The 4,720-nt window shown below is 37.8% G+C and overlaps 1 pseudogene; it reads right to left on the minus strand.

Moving 5' to 3' along the window:
• Positions 1-570: 570 nt before the first annotated feature.
• On the minus strand, positions 571-3,317 carry LOC114750719 (ruvB-like 2; annotated as a pseudogene).
• Positions 3,318-4,720: the final 1,403 nt, after the last annotated feature.

Here is a 4,720-nt window from a genome sequence, read left to right on the forward strand (position 1 = left end):
TGAGAACAGTCATATTAGTTTTAAAAATGAGATATATTATTCATAACATAAACAAAACATAATATAAATTCTTGTAGAATTTATTATAGAATTATTAACATATTAATATATTGATACTACCTCCGGTCCTAATTATAAAAGCTAATTGACTAATTTGAAGAAATTAAAAAAATAAGTTAAGTTAGTTATTTGTAATAAATATGTTTTGTTTATTTGTAATAAATAAATATTGTCTTTCCTAAAATATCCTTACTCATCAAATGTGTTAGTTAAAATTACTATTATTAGAAAAATTATCTTAAAAAAAATATACAAATATTAAAAACAAAACATATTATGATCTTATATTCAAGATCAAAATAAAAATTAAACCTTGGTACTAATTAAAAAAATAAGTCTCAAGACCGGAGACAGAGTCATGCGTCCCATCGGTTTGAAAAAAATTGCGGGCGATTAGCTGGCAGCAATGGTTGACAAAAGAAAAGATTGACGTCAACAAATTTTGAACCATCAGTAAATAGTAATGCAAAAATTAGAGAAAATAGTAATTTTTTAAGAGATTCATAGAAATAATAAAACTTAGGAAAAAAAATTGCATACTTCAATTTATAAGCACAGCATGATTCTATTAAAAAGGACATCAATAATTAGAAGTCATAGAATTAGTACAACTTCAAGAGCAATGAAAGTAAAGCAGGGGAAGAAGAGCAATTCTCAACATGAACAATTAATCTGTCCTCCTTGGATGACTAATGCAAACGAGCTTGGTGGAGCCAGCATGATGCAGCAGACAAACGACCAACTAGAGGAAAGTTTAGGAAACCATGTCATTGCCATCATCTTCATCACCTTCTCCAGTTTCATTGAACATGTACTGGCTCTGATACTCCATCAAGTACTGTGTTGATCTTTTGACATCCAAGAACAGATGGTAAACCCTATTTATATCCTCCAAATCAACTACCTTCCCTTTCGCTTTTGGCATGCTAATGCAGCTCCTGTAATGAGATGGATAGCATATCTCAAGGATGTTTCAACGCCTATTTTGGTTAACAATTGCTTTGCACCCTCTGACATTTCCACTTCTTCCTCTTGGGTTCTAATATCGAGAATCTTGCGAATTTCATCCTCGGTATAAGGTTGAGTGGAGATTATGAGTAGGCGATCGAGTAGATCAATTGGAATACCATGTGGGGATTTGTAATTGTGCCTCTGATGGTTGTGATGCCTCTGTTGGTAGCAACAACTAATATGGGAGCCATCTCGTTCTCAAGAGCCCGGTTGAGGAAGGAAAAGCACTCAATGTCAAGCATGTGCACCTCATCGATGAAAAGAACACCCGGCACAATTTCTGCCTTCCCTTCTTCTCTCCACTCTGCAACTTTTGTGTCAATTTGTTCTCTTACTTCTGCACGAATTTCGCCTGTATCACCAGTGAAGAGAGCCAGAAATCCCTGTGTTCTGAAATTGAAGGAATTAAATTAGATAACAGCGAGAAGCAAAAAGAGAGACCATGATCAGCTCATCAATGGAGTTTCAAAACAGTCAATGCACGCCTTAAGGAAACTTGGGACATCGTTGTCTGGAAAAAAGAAATTGATAATGACATAATGGAGAACAAGCGCATTAAATCATATCAAAGCATAACTCATTAAGTGCAAAAGACCCAGTAATTCTACATTAACACTCTTATTATCAGTCGTGTTAATGTGCCAATTACCAGTTTTATCTATATATATTATATATTGGCCAAACCAATTTTGCTATATAAGATTCTCAGAATAGTGGACATGTTACTCACAAGCTAAATAAATGACAGCCAAAAGCCACGCCAACCTAGTCCCTGAGGCATTTGTCAGTTTACATTCAACTTCTGTACCATTTCATTTTTCAACCTGGGCACGGTGGCACCTCCACCAGGTCCCTCCCATGTTCTACCAAATCTTGTTAAAATTAAGAGAAGATCAAATTTAAATTGGCGATATACATACAAATTGCTGAGACCTACAACAGAGTTCAAACTTGCTCAGCTTTTACCCTCTATCAAATTGTGCATTGATACAAGTTCGTGTAGACACTGTGGAGCTTTAGACATACCTCAACCGCAAATTTATTGCTAGGGTTTTTCATCTTTATACGTATGTTAGTGTTAAATAAAAGACAGGCCAAGCAGCACCACTCTTAGCACCCAACAAACTGCCTCCTTTAACAGGTACAGGTTACAAAATTTCACAAGGGCATCCCAGATTCCAGGACTCGCTAATTTAAAGACTATAAATATCAGGGTTTTCAGGGACTAAGGAAAATCATGCCCCAACAGCTTGTTGGTCAATCAGGAAGACCATTTTAGGTTTTGCCAGTGATAAACTGCCATTAATAGAAAATACACAAGATTTAGAGAACCAATTCGAATCCCGGCCAAACCTAAAGACTATACTACGCTACAGTATGACCTTACAATAAGTTGATTCTCAATAACAGGAACAGAAGACACCGATGTTAATAATCAAGCAAGATAAACCTAATTACCTGCTGTTTATAACATCAATTTCATGGAGAGTGACGCAATGTACCACCCCTTCCGCTTCTGCAACTCCCCATCGGGGCATTGCACACAAACTTAACCTGTGGTCCGGTGGCATCGAAATCCCTCGACCTGGAAAACGACCTCCCAAGCTTCGTGATCTTGCCAGAAGCCTTGTCTATAGCAATCACATCGCCACTACTCACCTTCTCCCTCCCCAGTGCCTCGATCATCTTGGCTCCCAAGTCATACACCGTCTCCATCTCCGTCGTCTTCAGTGTCAACTTCCAGTTTCGACGCAGCACCAGCCGCCGCCGGCCTGTCAATTTGGACCTCAACGACCTCACCTTCAATCACCTCTGTCTCTTCTTAATCCCCACACCACAATTGCTTTGCGAAAACGCCTGCATTAGAGCTTCAGTTTTCGACATCTCGAGGGAGAAAAGCTCACTTCCGGCAATCATGGCAAAGGGGTTTCAAGGCCCAAGGACTTGGCCATGCCCATGGCAATGGCGGTCTTGCCAGTACCAGGCTGACCGGCAAGAAGTACCGCCCTTCCTGCAATTTTACCCTCTTTGATCATCTGAAGAATAACGCCGGCAGCTTTGCGGGCCGCTGTCTGACCCACCATGCCTTCGGATACGTCGCGAGGTTCCAGGGCAGAGTCCAGGCCAAGTCCACGGATGTGTGAATGAGCACCTATGCGCTCTATTCGCGTGAGATCACGGCTTTCAGAGAGCTTCAGCTCCGCCATGGCGACGGTGGTGGGAGTGAAAAGTTCCGAACTTGGGAGGGTTTTAGGGTTTTAGGACCTCCTATGTTTTTCTCTCGAGGTCGCCAATGTTACCAGTGCGGCCGTAGTGACACCTCACGCGCGCGCGCGCAAAAGGGAAAACCACCGCGAGGTCTTCAAAAATATAAAAACTAAAAATCTTATAATAAGTGTGTATTTCAAAAATGAGCATCCTATTCTTATGCCCGTTTGGTACGTTGGAATTGGGCTATTTTTTCCAAACATCGCATGCCACTCTCGTTGCGTGATTTTTTCAAGTCCAATTCGGATCCCCCCCTTTTTTTGCCAACCGATCCCGTGATGATTTTCCTAAAAACAAATATATATATATATATAAAGAAGAATGATGAATTGATGATTAAACAGCTTTGCAGAGAAATTAAAGTATCTAGTAATATTTTTTAAAAAATAAATGAATTTAAATTGCTTAAATTTGATATGATAATTTTTCAAACATCAAATAAAGTTGTTTAATTTTGAACCTTGCGATGAGGAGGGAGAAAAATAAGGGAGAGGGACGCTACAGAGGAGCTTGCTCGGAGACGGATTCGGGTTATAAAATTTTTGGGGCCGAAAAATTGTATTTTAGGGGTTTGGATATAGAAACCAAACCATGGTTTCAGAAGTGCTTTTACGGTTTACGAAGTAAACATGTGGAGGAATTTGCCTCGTTTTGCAAAAAAGTACTTCTGAAACCATGGTTTGGGGGTTGCCAAACACCTCCTTAATTGGATAACTAGGAATATGGGGCTGTCATTGGCCCGCATTTTTGTCGGGGCTAGCCGGTCTAACCTGTCAAGAAAAATGAGTTGGAAACTTGAAATTTAGGGTGTGTTTGGATGAAACTAAACCGTGGTTTGGAAAAGTGATTCTGGAGAATAGATTCTGGGAAGAACAAATTCTGGAAAGAATAAATTTTATGAAAAAGTGATTTTGAGAAGTGAGAGTGTTTGGATAGTTGTTATCAGAAGCACTTTTTATATATACAAATTACTAAAAAAAGACATAAGTTAATATGATAATTACAGAAAAAATAGATTTTATAATATATTTTAATTTGAAGGAATAAAATTGTTAATAATATATTTTTTATTAACATAATTAATAATACATAAAATAATATAATTAATAAATAATTAATATGTATATATATTTATAAAATAAAAGATTAAATATGCTTATAAAAAAATATGTTTATAAAAAAATAACAAGATACTATCATATAGGCTCTCACACTCTCCTTTTTTTTCTCCAAAAGCAAAAAATTTTTTACTTTTTCCAAAACCATGATTTTGGAGCCAAAACCATGGTTTGTGCAAATTGGGTGGGTGTTTGGGTGACTTATCACCCAAACGGTGCCTTAAGCTCATTCGGGTCCGTGAGGGTTGTCAATTTTAAATGAT

Source organism: Neltuma alba, unplaced genomic scaffold (genome assembly GCF_004799145.2).
Source record: "Neltuma alba isolate B1F8T4 unplaced genomic scaffold, ASM479914v2 tig00006623_pilon, whole genome shotgun sequence".
NCBI classification, from domain to species: Eukaryota; Viridiplantae; Streptophyta; class Magnoliopsida; order Fabales; family Fabaceae; genus Neltuma; species Neltuma alba.